General features: G+C 46.4%; 1 protein-coding gene across 4 annotated transcripts in view; it reads left to right on the forward strand.

The window, feature by feature from the left end:
• Window positions 1-20,552, forward strand: part of LSAMP (limbic system associated membrane protein) — a 952,242-nt gene that overhangs the window by 873,410 nt on the left and 58,280 nt on the right. The window lies entirely within an intron of this gene.

Here is a 20,552-nt window from a genome sequence, read left to right on the forward strand (position 1 = left end):
TTTTCCAGATGAGTATTTTTTAAAAATTCATTTGAAATTGAAACAAAGTTTCCTACTGAAGTAGTTTTTCAGAAGGAAATAGATTATCAGAATAGTACATCTGCAGCAGAAAACATTTATTTCAGGAGGAGCATCCTTTAGCTGGAATATTTTGTCAGGCTGTAGAGTAGGACAACAAGGGCGACAAAGCTCTGTGTGTGGCCTTCCTATCTGAGAGGCTGCAGTAATTCTGGGAGTGGAATAGCTTTAAAAACGTTAAAGGACAGAAATAGACATTATGGTTTACTTCTGTATGGTACTTCTGCAGAATACGTATCTACACCCTTCCAGCGTGCATTCAGCTGTGACACTCGCCTTATGCAAAGGTGCATGGTATTGAATTGGGTAACAAACCTTTTTGTACCTGTGTAAATGTTGAAAATAAAGAGAAAGTGGAGTGTGGAAGAGGAGTACATTAATACAGACATATTCTTCCTGACTAAGGAAACCCTTACCTTAGCAGCAAGCTGGGTTTATTGTTAGCCAGCAAAGCATATCTGGAGAAAGACTGCGGGATGGTGGAACAAATCATTTTAAAATAGCGTGGTGGGGCTTCGAATGGGAAGCTGAGAAACCTGAAGTCTGCTGATGTATTTGGCATAGGATAGGTAACCCAGGTGAACTGCACCCCTTCTTTGTGCCTCAGTTTCCTCAACTGCACAGAGGAATTAGATCATCTTTAGAGCATTTGGGGCTGCATGTCTGGAACATCCTTGTGCAAGAACTCAGCATTATTTATCCTAAATGACAGCACCTTGTGTTTGCTGCGCGCTTTCCTCTATTACCAGCCCTTTCCTCACTTGTAGTTTTCCTTATTTATGTCTCTGCCTTCCCATTACCTCTGTGTTAAAGCTCGCATCTGCATTGATTTTCCATCACTGCACTGTACTGCAGCCATTACAAGTTTACATTTCAGAAGGATCCTTTTAATCTTTAACCCATTGCTCCAAGAGTCCTGACAACAGGACTCCAGCAGGTAACTCCAAGTACGCTGCTTATGATGGGGGGTGAACTGACCGGTTACTGCCAAGGGAAAGGGCCAAATACACTGGTGATAACTGTGTTCCTAAAACGTCTAAGTCTGTCTTTGCCAGAGCATATAAGGCTTTTCAAAGCAGAACGCTGCCAGTATCATAATAAAATAAAACACTTTGGAAAGCATTATACTAGCTCGGGAAGGTTAAACAGCATTGCATGGCATGAAGAGACTTCTACTGCTTAGGTAATATGAATCACTTGGAAACATGAACTCCCTTGCTTCATCCCTTCAGCCGTGTGCTGTTAAATCTCTGTACACGCAGCACACAGGTTTTGTGTGTGTTGTTGCAGCAGCATTTCCCGCTGACTGCAGAGGGAGACAGGCTTGACAGCCCTGGAGAAGAGGAGATCTAGTTTGCTTATTGCTCTCTTGCACCTGGATGCCACTGTGCACCCTAGAGTCTACTTTAGCTCTCCTGGTAGCTGGTCAGAAGATGGTTCTTCATCCCCTTCTGCCTCCATTCCTCACTAGCAAGGCATTTTAAAAGCACCTCCTTACTTTATTGTGAAGCAAAAGTTCTTATAGCTAGGGAGTGTCCTGCACAATGGGAAGAGAGCTACGTAGGCATATGAAATAGGTCAGTGAGACACTGAATAAATTTATTTGCATGCCTGATGAAGAGTTTACATCATAGAATCATAGAATCATAGAATATCCTGAGTTGGAAGGGACCCTTAAGGATCATCAAGTCCAACTCTTGACACCGCACAGGTCTACCCAAAAGTTCAGACCATGTGACTAAGTGCACAGTCCAATCTCTTCTTAAATTCAGACAGGCTCGGTGCAGTGACAACTTCCCTGGGGAGCCTGTTCCAGTGTGCAACCACCCTCTCTGTGAAGAACCCCCTCCTGATGTCAAGCCTAAATTTCCCCTGCCTCAGCTTAACCCCGTTCCCGCGGGTCCTGTCACTGGTGTTAATGGAGAAAAGGTCTCCTGCCTCTCGACACCCCCTTACGAGGAAGTTGTAGACTGTGATGAGGTCTCCTCTCAGCCTCCTCTTCTCCAGGCTGAACAGGCCCAGTGACCTCAGCCGTTCTTCGTACGTCTTCCCCTCCAGGCCTTTCACCATCTTCGTAGCCCTCCTCTGGACACTCTCCAACAGTTTCATGTCCTTTTTATACTGTGGTGCCCAGAACTGCACACAGTACTCGAGGTGAGGCCGCACCAGCGCAGAGTAGAGCGGGACAATCACCTCCCTTGACCTACTAGCGATGCCGTGCTTGATGCACCCCAGGACACGGTTGGCCCTCCTGGCTGCCAGGGCACACTGCTGGCTCATATTCAGCTTGCTGTCTATCATGCTCTGAGTTGTTTCAAAGTCTGGGATTGCTATTGCACATTGGTTAGGAGGGGTAGCTAGAACCAAAGGGTTCTCAGATCTTCACCCAAGTCCAGGGTAACTCATGTGAAAGTCTTTCCTCAGCTGGCAAGAGTTCTGGAGAGAAAGCCTTAAACCTGCGGTGTAACACCAGTCTCACAAAGAGTAAAATGTTAGCTACTGCCTTTTTGCATGGCAGAGAAAGGCGATATCCCAAGGAAGGGGTGAGACACATCAGTAGTCTGCTGGGAGGAACAGAAAGCCTAAGTGACCTGTCAGTCAGAGACACACCTTCACGTTGGCTAGAAAGCTCTGCAAATGCTCTCATCACTCAAACGAGGCAGGCCCATGTCTCTTCGCTGTAAGTGCAGGTACTAATAAGTGTTTTCTGTGTTTAAGTTGCTGTATAACTTCAGTGGCTTTTCACAGTATTTAAAGCACGGATTTACAATGATGCTGGCACATAAGTAATTGCTTAGAGATGGCAGGGTGTAAGAAGCAGAGGAGCAGCTATCCTTTCATTTTTGAATTAGTTACAGGAGTCGCTCCCCAGGAGTCCCGATGCTGGAGTTGCAGTATCCTGACATTGGCATAACTGTGCACGGAATCAAACTGGCTTCCTAATAGCTTTGTCTAGACGCCAAATGCAAGGGGTTTGAGTTATTCCTCACAGAGTAAACTGTGAGACTGGAAAATAAAAGATCCTGTGATTAATTTACTGAAGAACAGAAGAGATTCATTTTCCATGTGCTTAGTCTCGGTGTTCGAGGGAAATTGCTCGTGCACTTGTTCCATTCGAGAATGTGCTTGTTTAAAGAGGACGAAAGCTTGAAGACCTGGAAGTTCAATCAGAGCTTGATTTGAGGAAAAGCAATTTCGAGGTCACCCAAGGACAGATGAGGTGGCAAACTGAGTGTATGCAGTTGAAATGCAATGAAAATGGTCAGTTCCTTTAAAACAAGAAGGCATTTCTGTGTTAAGCGTTAAAACAAATTTACCTTTGGGTTTCCCCATCTAAATCTGCTCCACATAAAGCATTCACCCCTGGTGGTCCATGCTTTCAGATTATTTACAGGTGGAAGTACCTGGCCAGTCTCAGAAATGACTAGAACAGTAGTGTGTGGATGATGTGGATATAAGGTGTACTTCACGCGGTGAGATTTTTAGTATTCACGTCTGTCCTTGGGGCTGGGTTATGCAGGGAGTTGTTTAATTGATTGTTTGCTTTAACTTTCATTTGATTTTGGTGGATAGGTTACTTTTTCATCAAAATCAACATAACTTGATCCACTGGGAGTTAAAAAGTAAGAAATTAGTGGAGGATTCACCTTGCAGGCAAGATGCTGCAAGCCTGGAGTTGCATTAATGCATCCCAGCAGCAGCATCTCCCATGGTGGAAGTTTTGCCTTGGGAATTTTATGTCCGTGTGTGTTCCCACCAGCAGCTGGATAACAACCCAGAGAGAATCATCACTGGTGTGGTGGGGAAGTGTCCAGCTTCAGCACATCCCCATAGTTTTGGGTGGAGAGCCCAGAGAAATTGGAGGTTTTAGAAATGTGTGGTACAGACTATTTAAACACATGAGTCTTTGGCAGCATGATTTGTAGGTCAAAAACTGACTGCCAAGGGCCAAAGAAAAGAGGCAAGTGAAAAAGAGTCTGTTGTTTTCTGTCCACGTGGAAATCTAATTTTGCACAGGGAGCCTACCCCCGAAGATCTGCAAAGCCAGGCTTCCCTGGAAAGAGAAAGCTCTGGTTTCCATTGTGCCTGTCTGCTGCCCTGGGAAAACTAAATAGAGCTGTGTGATGAGGATAAAATAGCAAGGTAATGCCTACGGCAGAGAGTGCTGCTGCCATTGAATATTTTTCAGTGCCCTCAGGCAAAGCTGTTTCTAGTTGGGACAGGGGAGTGTTGATGTGCTAATTCAAAGGAAATGTTTGGTTCTAATTGCAGTGGATTGAGAGGAGGGTGGATGGGTTTAACAATAGATGATCTGCAAGAAGAGATGGCATTATGACATAGAGACTAAGATTTAAAGAAAATGGTTCCAACCCATTCTACCAAGCTGGTTTTAATTAGCTCTATTCTGCTAGCCCTCTTCCTCCTTTTCAGGGAGCACATCTCGGGCTGCGCAGCTATTGTTTGTCCAAAGTAAAATCCAGCTTTCAGGGGAGCCAGTCTTGTTATTCCTGAACTCGGCATAGCGTCTCAGTTCAGGCTGTTTTTCCTCTTCCTTGGTTTCAGTAGGTTAATGTATTTAATCCCTACCGTGGATACAGTGAGCAGGTGTGGGCATAAGAACTGACTTGGAACTTGGACACAGTTGGTGATTTCAAGCACAAATTCTCTAGGAGATTTGAAAGCTTGGGGGCTAGTTTCTCTTACAATGATTGCTCCTTTTTACATGCCTAGATGCTTCTTGATTTCAGATTCAACAGGGGAAGGAAGTGGCTGACTAGAAGGAAACAGACCAACCTCAAGCTATTTCTTCATCATCTCAAGCAAGAAATCCCCTTAGAGAGCTCATTCAGCTGAGATTTCTAGCTCGGTTTTGCAAAGTGAGGCCCCTCACTATTTTAGTGGAAACATCATATAGAGTAGATAAGGAGTTAAATAGTTTGTCTGAACAAGTGACCCTGGAAAGTTACGCCTGTTCCTTGTGTGCCACTTACTCCATCTGTAAAATACAGATAAAGATACTTAATAAAGTCCAGGAATAATGGCAGAACTGGTGTCCAAAGACAGTCGAGAATGTCTCGAACAACTAATTGCTTCTCTTGATGGCTTTTTTTATTCCCTGTTCTCAGTACTCGTGGTATATAAGGTCTTGCTCACATTAAGGTTGGTGTGTGATTGCTCACCTATCCAAACGGAATCGGAAGCCAGCAGCTCAAGTATGAGCAAATATAGTTCATTCGTAATTGTCCTTGTTAACGAGGTTCCCATTCTTGCTCCAGGGAGGCTAAATGCTTTCACGTGACCCAGGTCACCACAAGCAAACATCACAGTGCTGGAGCAAAGAGCATTACCGTAATCCAGTACAGTGACATTTGTTAACGTTAACTGTTCATTAAAAATTTTTGAGCAGCAGACATGTTCATAAAGCTCACAGACCGCTCACAGATAATTCATGAGCATAATAAAAGGATCCATTATTCATGTAAGTTCTTTGCTGCGAAAATTAAACCAGCTCTAATACCTCACATGCATTGGTGCATGTTGGGAGGGTTTATTTGTTGCATTTGTCTTGTGCTTTAAATTTATGGGATTAAAGTTACTATGGAGAGACAAAGCAGCATGGACAGAGTCTTTCATCTGTTGTTAAGGCCTTATGAAAGCATAAAGTTGTGCCACTTCAAGTGCATTGATGTAGTTGCGGCTGTGCCATACCACCTAATGCCTGTTCTGTAAAAGCTCTACAGTGCTTTACAGCAGCACAGCTGTACAGGAGCTGGAATATGCTATCCCAGCATATACACAGGTATGTTCCAGACATTGACTTTATAAATATTAGGTCCAAAAGCACTGCCCCCTTTTTCATCTCTCTCCTTTTTTTTTTTTTTTTTTTTAATCATCTCCCTACTGAGGGTTGCAGTTCTGTTTAGGAAGAAGGGGGTAGTGTCAAACGTCTCTAACCTGTTTCAATGTGAAGTCATCTGAGTTTGCTGAGGTTGTTGTTGATTTTTGCCTTAAGTGGGGCACGAGGTGCTGGGAGCAATAATCTCCAGCTAAGAGGTAACACTAAGCATGGGTAAGGGATAGTACCTTCAGAGGTTATAGGACTGGAGTGAGAGATACCTGACTACAACCTCCTACTCCTAATGAGACTATTACTATCTGGATAACAAAATTATTTGTAGATCAGGCCTAATACTCCTAACGGAGTCATTTGAATGCAAGCTGAACCGTGCAAATGATACAGAAATCAATGAGTACATCTATTCAGTCTGACACTAGCGTAAGCTGTCTGTTATTGCAGATTTGAAAGAGTCGTATTATACATCCTAAACAGAAAGCTATACACACTGAAAGACCCGAGCACAAATGGGCACTTGAACTGCGAACAAAACAGACTGTTGCATGTAAATGAATGTGTGAGCATGGAGATATTCCCCTGACAGGCATCCACATGCATGCCAAGTGAAATGCACCAACAAGACATTGTTGCTGGTAGCAGTGGTGTAATCGTTTTCATGACTACAAGACCTTGAAGATCCCATTGCAAGTGAAAGATGTGTAGGGATGTAAGGGGAAGGGGGGCAATCTATTACATTTATTTTTGCTTTGTGGACTTTGGCAGTGGTGAAATTACTTTTTAACCTTTTCTTCTTATTCATCTGATGCATTTTGAGTGATAAAACTCCTTTTGCAAGCAAGGAGGTGAAGCTGCCACCAGGGAGGAGATGAAATGTCTGTACATCTTACAAACATGCCTGTACTTGTGTACTGGGGCCTCCCTGCTACTTTTTCTCATTTTCATTTTTTTTCCCCTCCTTTCAGCCTGCCTTATTTAGGGATACAGTGGGAACAGAGCAGAAGAAGCAGTATGAATAGGGTTAACAGACCCCATGCAGTCCCTGGGTGGGCAGAATTAGATGGGAGGCAGAAAGTGAAGCCAAAGAAAGGCAGGGACAGTCTCTGAGGCTCCTGGCCAGCACTTTCGTGAAGGCACACCTTATTCTCTTGTCCCCAGGATGTGTTACTGAAGAGAAGTTCCCTCAAGCAGAGGCTGAGCAAAGTGCCCTGAAACTCCTGTTGTTATGCCAAAAGCAGGAACCAGCTGCAGAACAGAGCAGATTCTGTGCAAGTACCTTAAGCACTGTTATGTTGTTGCATCCACAGTAGATCACTCTCTGGACCACCAAACTGCATACGCACTAGCCATTGGCTTATTTGGGAGTACCATGACAAATTATACCTTCTAGAGAGGGCCTTGCACGCATGTTATGCTAGATGATGAAAGAACCTATGTTCAGCTGCATTCTCCAGCATAAAGCAGTCCAGCTGCCTTCCCTCCCTTTTCGTTAGGGAGGGCAGAGCTAAATCGTGTTCGTGCTCCATCTACAGAAGGTATGAGGTGAAAGACTGAAGTTTCTTATTGGTGCCTGAGGGTTTGGATTGTGTCAGCTATCAGCCTGCTCCCTTATTAAATACCACCGCATTCCCACTGTGCCCTTCCAGAGCAAGTACCTAGAGAAAGGTGAGCAATGAGGTCAGTGCAGCAGTGCTTAACCTCCTCCACAGTCTGTACCCCTGCATGATCAGGCCTGGGACATGAGCATGAAAGAGGTTTGATCTTGATGGATGACCTCTTTCTAGACACAGATGGAGGTCAAGACTCCATGCTGGTGCTCCTTGATATCTCGGTGTCCTTTGATATTATTGATCAAAGAACCCTTTGAGCAGCATCAAGGACCCAGCAGGTGAGGATGGCTCCATTCATGTTTGCTGGACAGATTGGAGTGTCAATATTGTCCCCTCTGTTTTGCTCTCTTCTCTGCACACACAAGCTCAGAGCACCAAGAGATGAGACATACAACATGCTGCTTTGCCAACAACACATTGGCATAGTTCAGTCTTGTATACCCTTCTTGACTGAGGCAATCTCTGACAGCCTCACCAAGATGTTTCCTTGTCCGGAAGAAAGAAGCAGATTAAAGAAGGGCTGCTACTTCCAACCAAGTACAGAGATGATAGGAGTGTTTATGACAGGAGGGGCATGCTCACTGTACAACGTATCTCACCATTATTTGAGGCATCTTACTACCAACTATCAAAGCAGGCCCTCTGCTGCTGGTCATTATGAACTGCTAATTCCTCTTGAGCACTCAGATCACAGAAGTGCCAAGGAAAATACACTGCTATGCTTGTAGAAGTGGCCATACAGAGCTTCTTGCCTTGGACAACTTATTTTGAAGGAGGGAACCTAATGATCCAGGAAAGGCAGGTACACCACATCAATAGTGGCCTTGCAACTTCCCTATACTTCATGTTCTTTTCTGGATCCTTGAAGCAATAGACCTGCTCCAAAAAGCAGGTCTAGACATCCTTGTTGGTCAGTACTCAGTCCATGACTCCTGTCTTCTCATCACTCCTCCCACTTCGACCTATAGCTTCTGGTACACAAAAAGAACAATTTTCAGGCATCATTCAAGAGGGGAGGTATTCCTGTATTGGGAAGTCTCTCTTTAGCAGTAGCAGTTCCTCCCCAGAAAAGGAAGAGGAAATAAAATTGTCTAGTAGATGCTAAGGGAGAGAAGAAAACACTTACTCGGCGGTGAAATTGCCCTTGTGGAGCTGGCTGTTGCCAGGAGCACCTTTCTTTGAAAAAATAAAGGTGTCTTAGACACTTTTCTAATGAGGAAAGGTGTCTTAGGAGTTGCTAGTATGGATGATGGCCAGATCCAACCCATACATTGGACCTAGATATAATGCCAGTGCAGTATTGGATGTATTTGGAAGTTGACTTAGTTATGTCCGTCCTAGTCTGTTTGGAGGAAAGGCCTGAGTCTCAAGTCATGGTTTTTGTTTCTGTGGTTTGTGGTGGTTTGTTGTTGTTGTTGTTGTTTGTTTTGTTTTGTTTTATTTTTCCCCAGATCTTTAGAAATAGCTGGGAAAGACAGTTTCTCTCTTTGGTTTTGTGCAGCTCAGCCATTCTCCAGCTGCATGACAGACAGGGAGGGTTTGTGTCAGCTGGGAAAGCAAAATACGCGGAGACACAGCCACCTGCCCCCTCGTTAGAGCAGCGTATAACAGGCACGGCCTTTCCTCGCCAGACTCGATCACCAGGCACACCACGTGCCCGTATCAGATGGGATGGTGTTGGAGGAGGCCGCATGGTGGGGATGAGGGAGAACATCATCTCTTCCTGGATGGGGGTAGCAGTGACAGGCCATGCCAACAGGCATTGTCAGCCTGGTAAGGGGAGAGACAAGGGGCTTGTGCCAGTGAGCTGCTGCCCTCCATTCCTCTCAACTTCTCTTGGGTCTGCTGTGGCTCCAAAACAAGCCACAGACCTGCAGAGAGCCCCGTGACAGAGGGCAGGTGGCTTAGCTGCTCCCCCTCGGCCTGCAGGCCTTTCCAGCCAGGACAGTTTGCTCTCCCGCTTCCATTTTAACTCCTCAGCTCCCTGTCAGAGATGCCAACCAGCTCACCTCATTAAGTTACAGAGAAGGAGGCCCCCGGATTGATGGCAGGCAGGTTTAATGTGGCTCTTTCTGAGCACTCAAGTGCAGCATGTAGGAGGCTGCTGGGGAGATATTCCCGCAGGCTCCAGCAGAACTGACTGATTGAAGTTGCTCTGAATTGATGGCTAATGGGGGAGCTTTCTTTGATAGCTCTTTCATTCTGGGTGCAGCTGGATAGAAAAAGATATCTCAACACGAGGGAGAGGGGCTTTATTCCCCCCCCCAACCCCCCTCCTTTATTAACAGATGCTTCCAGGGCACTCCAGCAGCAGAATGAGATCTGATGAAAACCTAATGATTTAAATGATTCTTAGCTCCTTCTCTTTCAGCAGCTGCTCAGTCACTTATACACACCAACTGCTTATAAGCACTGAGGACTAAGTAGGGAGCCAGGCCAACCGGAAAGGTGACAACTGTGCAGAATCAAAGTCCCTTGGGGAGAAGGCTTAGTGGCTTAGGCCACTGGCATCATATGTGGCCTTTCTGACCGTGGCTCTGAAAATGGTATCTCGGCTTGGTGTGGACATGGCAGCTGCACCTAGGGCATCAAACAGCCCGGCGTGATGGGCGATGAGGCGGTGGTGCAGTGAGGCTGAGGGGCAGAGCTGGGGCAGGGAGCCCAGGGCTGAGAGAGCCAGGGGGGCTGCAGGGCAGGAGTGGAGGCTTTAGAGGAGCTGTCACGGCACCTGGTCGTGTTAAGTGTGGCTCAAGCTGCTGTTTGCGAGACTTAGGCACGCTCAGCAGAATTATTTCAAAGCTGATTAACAGAAACTGGCTAATGGTGGTGAGCTTTTCGCACCCTCCCCATGGAGGTCTCTGTTCAACAGGCTGATTGCAAGTACTTTTCCTCCTACCGTATCTAACCTTTTAATCAGATAATGGATTTCTTCCCATTGCCACAAGTTCGATGTCCCCTAAAGTTTCCGTCAGCCAGATGTCCCTGCAATCTGTGTGTATCCATGAGCTGATATATTTGTGAACATGCCATTTCTCATTCGCATGCACAGAGCAGGATGGGTGTTATGGAGTCCAGAAACTCAGATAATTTGATCCAGTGTGAGATCAGCAGGCCGGATTTTGGCTGATGTAAATCAGTGCTGACTTGGAGCATGGTCATTTTGCTCCATTTGAGGATCTGACTCATAATTTCCAATCTAGGCCCTGGCATCTGGCTGACTCTGTGGCAGGGCACTAAAGAAGCTGTTGTGTAGGGTTTGCTTTGCCTGTTTCCAGGGCTTGACACAGCAGCCATTTGTCTTCCATAATTTGCACCATGTCCAATCTTAAACTGCCAAGGTGGATTTAAGGGAGGCAGAACATAACTACACCCCCACCTGGGAACTTGGCCATCACATTGCAGCTAAAGCCCCTTTGGTTTTTACCAGAGAGGGCTTGGACTGCAGTGACTTTCATTTGCAAATGATCAGAAAGCCCAGTTTTTTTCTGCTCAGAGACAGAAGCCTCACTTTTAATGCCATGCTAAGGAGTTAGAAGCCTTCAGCCATTTCTGGGAAAAGGGTGCTGTTCATGAGAGCAGAACCCTGTTTGTCAAGGGCAGAGCTGTATTTCTTTAGAAATCACCACTGTTTTCATGCACAATGCACCAGAGATTGCTTGCTCATCAAGTTTAGGTCAAAGGTGAAAATGGGCATGTCTTCTTGGTTGGGATCCAAGAGAAGTCTTGGATAAGTGGCAGCTGACCAGGAGTAAGCTACTAGACAAACCAAGGGGACACATCCTGGCCCTCTTCAGTGGGAATATCCTGTTCCCCTTTTAGCTGGAAGTAGCATGCACAGCCCCAGTGACAATGAACTGTGATGGTGTTATTCCTCCTCCCTTTCCCCATCTGTAAAATGCCATCTGGGAAGGAGGGTTTCCACATATTTAGGAAGTCGCTGGCCAGCTGGGGTGAGGTCCTGTGACTTAGTGTGGCTGGTGCTGGAGGCAGTCCCATGGCACTCCATCACAGCACCAGTCCTCCTACCTCTCTGGGCTGGGGCTGAGGAGCCACAGGTGAGGAAAGCACTCACTGGGATGAGTTTTGGTGCAGGTTCACAGCAAGTTAGCGTGACTGCATGTCTTGAATGCTGCAGCCAATATGATAACAAGGAAATCCTTCACGTGTGAGTTAGACTGATCCAGCATATTGATGTAGCATTGCAATTTGAATTGTAAGGAGTCCTGTGTTCTGTTCCACCCCTTTCCTTCTCCCTGTTACGTTCTTACCTTCACTGAAATTATGCCTAGTGGCTAGACTCTGCTGGTGGGTGCACAATGCTCATCTTACAACAGATGTATGGACCAAAGGTCTCAAAGAAATGCCACAAGCTAGCTAGTCCGTATCCCTGATTAATGGCAGGGTAAGCTCCTCCTGAGTCATTCCTGGTAAGTGTTTCTCTAGCTTGTTTGGAAAGACTCCACACCCTCCTAGGACAAATTATCTGCTTGCTTGTTTGTTTTGTGGGATTTCATGATTTCATCACTTTTATTGTGTCCTTCTTCAGTCTTCTTTAAGCTGAGCAAGTACCACTGATTTTGTCTTTCCTTGTAGCTCTTGTGTCCTACATCTCTGGTCATTCTCTTGCTGCTTTATGGACTCTTCTCAGGTTACCCACATCCTTCTTGCTCTCACCCCTCAACATTCCTGCTCAGGCCTTTCCAGTGGGTTTCCAATTTGTCAGATAAATATATTATTAGCAGCCTGTTGATTGCATCTCAGTCTGATTGTAGGTAATGCAAATACGGGAAGGCATTCGTGATCCCATCGAATCATCAGATGTCAGCTCATTGTCTGCTGATTTCTACTCCTGGGACTGGAACCCAGAACTGGCCTGGCAGCCAGTTGTTCTCAGCTGTAGGAGGGAAACAGGTAGGAAACCAGCTGCCTGCAGGTTGGCCAGGCCACAGGTGGATTTGTGCTACCACCAATGCAATTCCCGTGTCTACTTGCATCTACCCCCATCCTCTGCCACAACTGTGGAAGTCATTCCTGGCTGCTACTTGGTAGATGAGCCATACGGCCACAAGTGGTGATTGTTTGAAACTGGAACAAATATTTTGTGTGGTGCCCTAGTTTTTCCTTTGATATATGGTGCTCCAAAATTTATTTTGCCAGTAGTATACACCATTGCTGCGACTTAGAAAGTGCCCCCCAAGCTAAGTCACACAGGGTGCAGGGATTGTTGAAAGTACATCAGAAAGATTTATGGCAAGCCCAATTATCCTCTTTCTATTACAAAAATCTCCATCTATTTCAAGGATATTCTTGGGGAAGTGAGAGGTAAAAAACTCTCACTCCCATGGGAAGACAGATCCAGTTGCAACCTTCACATGTACACTTAGCTCATAAGTTCACCACAACACAGCTGCACTGAAGCCTGCTAAAATTGGCAGAGTTACAGGAGGGACCGATCTGGCCCCACTGCCTGTGCTCCACGGAATAAGCATATTGAAAGGCCTACATCCCAGCCAGCGTGTCCACGGACTGGAGGTTAAGCTGGCAAAAAAGACCTAAGGTCTGAGAAGCTGCTGGGAGTTTGTTCACATGCACGCACTCTCTTGTTCTCTCCCTCCCTTTCCACCTCCTCCTTGACCTTCCTTCCCTGAACTTTGGCCAAATATCGTCTATTATTGCTACAAAGAAGTTTTGTTTTGTTTTTTATACCATTTCCTCTGCTGTTACTTCACTCTAGCTTGAGTTAATGGCCTTCAAGACTGCACCACTGAGATTCTAGACCGGGAGCACTGCTTTTAAAAGGAGCCTTCTGTACGACTAATTTCTTGCTCTCCCTTGCATTTCATCTTCCTTTCTTGCATTTGTGTTTGGGAAGTCTTAACTATTTGAACCTGTGTTTGACGCTGCTGGAGAACAGGGCCTCTTTGTGTCCTGGGGAGAGAGGGAGGAGGCATTCGTTCCCCGCAGTAACATCCGTGTACCTGTCTATGGCGAGGGGCTGGCAGGCCAATTTCTTCCTATCAGTGGGATCTCACACTTCAGTGCCTGAAAGCTCTGGGGTGGAAGCAGCTGCGAGAAGCTGAGGCCGGAGGTAAAGGGTGTGAGCCTGTCTGTGCTGCTTCACTGCCCAGGCAGCGAGCGGCGTTGGGTGCGGGAGAGAGAGACGGCTGGGAAGCAGAGCGCAGGCGGGCAGGCAGACCAGACAGCTGAAAAGCTAGGAGATGTAAATTGCCCACTGAGGAGGTACGGTGAGTGACTATGAACCCAAAGCCATCAGCAAATTTAGCCGGGATGCTCAGGCCGAGCAGGAGCCTAGCTGCTTTCACCAGCATGCAGGGAATTGCTGGCTGCTGGGATCCCACCCTAGGCAGAGCAGAGCAGGGAGGCTCGGGGACCACGTACCGAGCAGCATCTCCAGGAAAACCCAGTAGAACGGTGGGTGGGATTGCTGGCTGGTATAAATTGCTCTGGCTGCCTTCCAAAGCAAGCAGGGTGATGCCAGCTGGGAACATGACCACAGGAGAAAGGTTATCGTTAAATCGGAAGGGCCTGCACTGCCCTCCTTAGGCTGTCTCTGAAACAGGGGTGCTCTGTGCAGATAATCTCTTCTCTTGGAGCAGATTATTCTCCCAGATATTAATACATTTTAATTTCTGGTTTGAGTGAAGGGGGGGGAAACCACAGATGTTTCCAGAGCTGCTTCCCATAAGTCCAGTAACTGGTAACTCATGGGTTTTTTGTCTCTTACATGATTGTTTTCTCCCTGAATGAAGAAAACCTTGAAGTTATGCTTAGGGGCAGGTGACTAAGGGAACAGCTTTCGAATGGGGCTTTGGGCTTTATCCTTAGCTCTGTCCAGTTCTGGTGAGAGACCTCAGTCCCTGCTTGCTTCCCTTTCCCTTCCCCAATCTTGCTGGCTGCCAAGAGGAGGAATTCAATAAGCAGTTTCCCACCCCCGCTGCCTGGTATTGCTGTGAAGTCAGTACAGGCTCTCTTGCAGCCGCTCTGCGTTGGCTGCAGTGCTGCATCTGCAGTTCAGCTGAGTCCCAGCTCCTCGCTCATCACTTCTCTTCTTATCTAAGCTTTGCAGGTGCCAAAGCTGATCTTTTCCCCTCTCCTTGCCCTCACTCCTATGTTAGTTTCTAGTTCCTCTTCTGGAATGAGCAGGGGAAAAAACTGGGGGAAAGTCTGGGTTCCTGGGTCATTTTGGCTTTAAGACTGACAGTCCAACAAATATACAGCAATGGCAAGGGGAGATACAGATAGTCTGCTGGGATCATCTGTCCATCACTCAGCAAGAGTGTAGTGCTTTATTCACTTACTGCATCTTCTCATGTCATAAAGCACAGTCCAAATGAAGGCTTGGGGAAAATGGATTTCATACTCCATAAAGAGCCCATTTCTTGCACTGCTGGGTAAGACCATGAACTTCTCTGAGTGGGCTCAGCTGTGCTGGAAATTAGAGAGACCTGAATGCCTGGCGTTAACATTGAGCAAAACATTGTGCTGATCCAGGCCCTGCTCTGAACACCGCATACTGAGGTACCTGGGGACAACACCACAGCCTTTGAAGGCTCTCCTTCAGTTAATAAGAATGACAGTGTGCTTCAGATGCCTTGGACCACAGGGATATGCATTCATGTTTTCTGAAGAAATGTGGGATGATTTATTTTAGGGAAGGTAAAACCACTAGCTATCTTGGGTTGGAAAGTATGTCAGAATTTCATTCTGCTCATGATACTTTAACACAAGAAGAAAGGGGAAAAAGAAAGAGAAAAACAGCAACAACAACAACAAAGAATAAAGAGTGAATCTAAGCCAGAAACTACAAATACAGTGGCAGACTTGACACGGGCTTGTGTGAGTGCTGGCCTGTTGTTTCACTAAAAGAAGATTCGGTGAGTGCACACAGCGAGTGGACCTTAACTTTGAGGCTGTCTGGAATGGGTCAAGGGAAGTGGTAATGGGGAGAAGCAGACTGTATGGGTTACTGCAGTTCCCCACAGCTGCTTGGTTCCCAGCCCCTCTCAGGCATCTGGCCAAGTCCTGAGCTATACAGGATGCTTTGGGCTTTTGGCCACCCATCCTGGCTGCTCACGTATGCTAGAACATCCCTAGTGGACTGGTGTCAGACCAGCTCCAGCCCAGAGAGCTTTTGCCCCATCCCTTCCCACAACACTCCCAGGGAGAAGGTTACAAAAGTCCCTGACATCACATCCCGTCCACATAAGTACTTCCTGCATGTGTGATACTTCTGATAGCTGGTGAACTTGTTTGTAGCAATGAAGGGGTTGGACAAGTGCCTAGAGCTGGAGCTCCACATGTAAGTTGTATTCCTTCAGTGCACCCAAAGAACACCAAACCAGTCCTTACCGATCCAGGTTTTCACTTCATGTGGCCTTTTTCTAGGCAGTTTGTGCCTGTTGTTCATCATAGATACAGTGTATTTTGTTGCCTGAATGAGGTTCTTGTCTCATTAGGCATGGGCCTTTATTTCACCAGCTCTGGTACATGTGTGTCAACTGAGCTAAATGTAGCATTATTCAGAATGAGCATCACGGTAACAGACAGCAGGATACGGCCCTGCTTGGAAGAGAGCTCAGAGCTTAAAGAAGGCTGCTCCTGACAGCCCCGGTTTTCAGGGTGGATTTCATCCCTAGTGCATCCCCAGTGCATGTTGTTATTGTTCAGTACACTTGCAAAACCTTGGATTCCACACAGCTTTCCTGTCCCCAGCTTCAGGTAACGTGACTTTCATTAAAATCGACAGGCAGTGAACAGGAACTAGTCCCAGCTCAGCAGATACACTGCTGAAAGCCCACAAGCCTGGAGCTTGCTCTTGCTTACCCCACTGTAAACTGTCTGGGCCACATCCTGACCTTTTGAAGATGGGTGTAAGTCTAGAGTTAACATCATGGATTGTGGGAGCATACTTCTGGCATTAGACAGGTTTACAGGAGGTCAGAGCCTGCCTGAGCTTTTGTCTTTGGAGTTTCTGCATGTTGACCTTGGCTCAGGTACATACAGAGCAAGGGTCACTTTCAAGTCCCTTTCCAGTCTCCTTTCAAGGTGCTGCTGTGCTCAAACAGTACCTTCATGGTCTCATTTACATGCTGCCAAATATATGCAGTCATTTCAGGATTATCTCAAAGAAGGGGCAGCCTGCACTTGTCAGATTTGGCCAGTTGTAGGTCACCTAGGTTCTTCTGTCAGGGGCACGAGTCTCTACAAGTTGAGCAGACAAACCCAATGCACTGGACCCAACCATGGTGGGACAGTGGGACAATGGGTACAATGCAAACTCAACTCAAACCACTGATGTGATTTCTTCATTCTTTAGAAACATGTTGCCTCAAGAAAACTTGCTGAATTTCTGTGCTTTGGGAAAGATGTTGTTCCTATCTTAGGTCTTTAACAGAAACGGCCTTCTTGGGCATCTTCTTAATTGTCTTAAGGATTCCTATTTCTGAGTAAGCAAAAAAAAAAAGAAAGAAAAGAAAAATAGCACGCGTTAAGCTGAGCTCCATGTATCTGAGAGCACAGCAGGAGCCAAGTTGCTGGGAGTGGTGGAGACCATATATATGAATGAATGTGCATGTAGCCAGAGCTGAACTGGGAGTACTCGTGCGCGTGCAAGGGCGCTGTAGGATGGCACCAGAACAGGGCCAGGGGGAAGGAAGCGCACCTCTGTCTCTGTTCAAAAGAGGTTGAAAGCGGATTTGCATATGTAGCACGCATATAGCTGAGAGTGGAACAGTAATTAGGAGTAAGTGAAGGTGAAGCTGAAAGAGGAATTTCATGTTCTGTGGAAGATCTTTCCGTGTAAGCTATTGTTCAGAAAGGTTATTAGCAGGCGGCAGTACAAACTGTCCTGAGCCGCACGCTCTGCCTTTGTCTGACTACAGGATTTTTACAAGCCTTTTTTTCTTTGAGAGCTGACAGCATAATGGTCCTGGACAATGCCAAATCATCATCTGCACGCTCGCTAGGGGAGCTGGGCTTTTATATGAGAGCGAAGAAGATAAAAACAGCGCACTCAAAGCAGGACAGAAATGACTGAACAAGGGAATGAGAGAAGAGAGAGACTTAAATGCTGTTTGCTGGGCTGGCTGTTTTTTTTTTTTTGCCTTCTGTTTTCTTCCCTTTAATTTTTTTCCCCTCCCCTTCGCATCGTGTTCTGGATGTCTTGTTCCAGCAGTGCTTCAGTCATTTTGTGGGCCTGTGTTTGCAGAGCATGAAGGGTCTGGTTGTGAAGTAAATACCAAACAGAAGCTTAAAAAAATGGGGGAAAAAAGCAACGTATGAGGGAATTTAGGACAGATGTTGGCTCTCCTTCCCCAAGCAGCATTCCTGCTCCTAACAGGCAGCCCCATAGACTCCACCTGCAGTTGGACTTCACTGAAATGCTTCTCTGGGAGTATCACATAACTGAGGCCCGCTGGGTCAGGTCCTTAGCCTGGACAGGTCTGAATTGACCGGTGCCAAGAGAAAGACAGAAAGCCAAACTTTTCTAACACTCAGGTGTATTACAAAAGATGAGCATTCAGATATGTTCTTACAGACTCCCACAGGCAAGCTGGGGATGTGTATCTCTAAAGCCCCCTTCTCCCCCCACTCCGTTCCCTTATCTCTCTTCTCCAAGGCTCCTCACGTGTCCCTCACTGTGTGGTTCCTTTGGTAATACGGCGAGAGGGTGAGCAACAATCATCTCCTGCTCTTCTTCCTCCGCTTCCCCTGTAAAGATTGCAGGAGCTGGTACAGTCATTAAGACTGAGAAACTGCTTGAAGCATTTCTGCTGCCAGTCTGTGCTTGGGAGGAGGAGGATTTCCTTCAGTCAGTGGGTCCCTGAGTTGCCCCAGACACACAACGTGTGCTGGCAGGGATGGCATCTGGCTTTATCAGTTTTGTTGCTGAGAACAAGCTCCATATAGTAACACTGTCACGCAGGAACAAGGCAACACATTGCAATTCATGTCAGTAAACCCTTTATGCTGTTGTGTGTTCCTATTAAAGATATGATTGTGTCTGGCATTATGAAGTATTTTAGAAATGTTTTAGGATATTTTAGCTCGCTGTACCAGGCCCATTGTCTGCTTGCCTTCAGCAACAAATCCAGGCGCCTTACTAATCTTAAGTCCAGCTTTACAGGGCAGAGGGAATCCTCTAAAGTAATGTCATCCTCCTGCATACAAAATCATCAGAGCTTTTTGATGTCTTTTATCTTAGACCCTTCCAAGGCTGATACCAAGTGGGGAGCAGGAGTTCTTTTCCCCCTCCTAATGGGATAAAGCTGCTGCTCCCACCAAGGTGTGAAATACTGCAGCGTGACAATTTAACATTCAGAGAACTGGAAAAGTCTGCCATGAGCACTGGGGTTTTGGTGGGGAGAAGGAGGAGGCAAAGAGATATTTCTCTAGATGTCTGGTTTGCTTCTCCTGAGTGACTTGAGATGTTGGGAGCATGGAGATGAGGTGTTACGCGTGTCCTTATGTATAGCTCTACTCCTTCTGCCAGCATCTTTGCCAGGCTATTAGATTAGCTACCCTGGCTGCGTCGTCAGAAGACCTGGAGATCAGTGTTAGAAACCTCACACGTATGTCTGGAGCCCTTTCTGGAGGTTTTTGTGGCTTCTTATGTGCTTGCTCGGGAACAGTATGCTTTGCAAAGAGCCTCAGTTTAGCTTTATTATTTGATTGCATATAAAGAGCTTATTAAAAAATGAGTAACAATAACCATGTAATTAACATTACATTTGTTATCATCTAAGTCCTGTGTTGACTGCTGATGTTTGGCGCAGGCACTGACATACAATTTAAAACAAAACAAAACAAAAAATAGCCTAAATGAAAATGTAGCTTTTGGAGTGTCTTTGAAGGCTTCAGCAGTACAGCAAATTAGTGCTACTATACTTACTCTTTCTTGGGACTTATACTGAAATCTGGCAGAAGCTGGTTAGTCTGGGCACACATTCTGGAAGGAACTCAGGTACTGGGGCTGGGAGCTTCCAGAACATTTCCCTTTCCTTCCAGGCTCAAAAAGAAGGAATCATTTTTCCAGCAGGAGGCAGTGGCCTTCTGGCCTGACCCTAACAGAGACTCTTCAGGAGTCTGCTCTTCAGGAGGTGCCCTCCTGTGTGAGCTGGGCTGATGGAAACCTCCTCCCTACCACTGCCACCAGACCAGCTGGTGTGATTGAAGAAACAGAGTCAACTGAGGGCACTGTATTGCAGCTGATAGCAGAGTAAAAGCCTGAGTCTGCAGGTCCTCAGGTTGCTGGTAAGATGTGCTAAACAGCAAGGTGGAGGCAACCTGTGCACCACCTGGCCCTGGTCCCTCATTGGGAAGAGGACTATGATAGTCCTCCGTATGTTGAGGAGTGAAATTCTTTGCAGTGCTGATGTGTGGGCCTCTCTGACTTAGGGTGCTGCTGCTCCCCTTGGTACCAAGGTAAAGAGGCAGCATGAGAGCACGACCACCAGAGTATGCCTGCATCTTCCAGCAACAGGCTTCACAGAAGCATCTAGGAGAGAGGGAACCAAAATACAAAACAGCTTCTGTGTCAAAGATGCAGAGAAACAGCTAGATAAGTATCCAATCAACCAACAATACGGCAGAGTACTTGAAATCATTTTCCCTGGGCTGTGAAAAAGTTGCTCAGGAGATGGAGAGACAGGCAGGCAGCAGCAGCTTGCCAAGCGTTAAACATTTTACCAGTTCCTTCTGTGAGGTGCCAGTTGCGGCCTGCCTGCAGGTCATGCCTTCTCCCGCAGGCTCTGTCTCACCTCAGGCTTGCCCCATCCCTTGGCTCCTTGCTACCAGTGAGTTGTCTTCTTCAGGGAATCCCCCGGCTGAGGCTGAAGGTGAGATCTTTCTGTAAGGTATATCAGCTGAAGGCTTACTCCCCCAGGGAGACATGCCAGCTGACATGGTGTACCAAAAGGAAAGAATAGGCCAGCACACTCTATGCTCCTGCATTAAAAAAATTAAAATTGTATAGTATTTTATTTATCAAA

This window comes from Oxyura jamaicensis, chromosome 1, assembly GCF_011077185.1.
Source record: "Oxyura jamaicensis isolate SHBP4307 breed ruddy duck chromosome 1, BPBGC_Ojam_1.0, whole genome shotgun sequence".
Taxonomy (NCBI): domain Eukaryota; kingdom Metazoa; phylum Chordata; class Aves; order Anseriformes; family Anatidae; genus Oxyura; species Oxyura jamaicensis.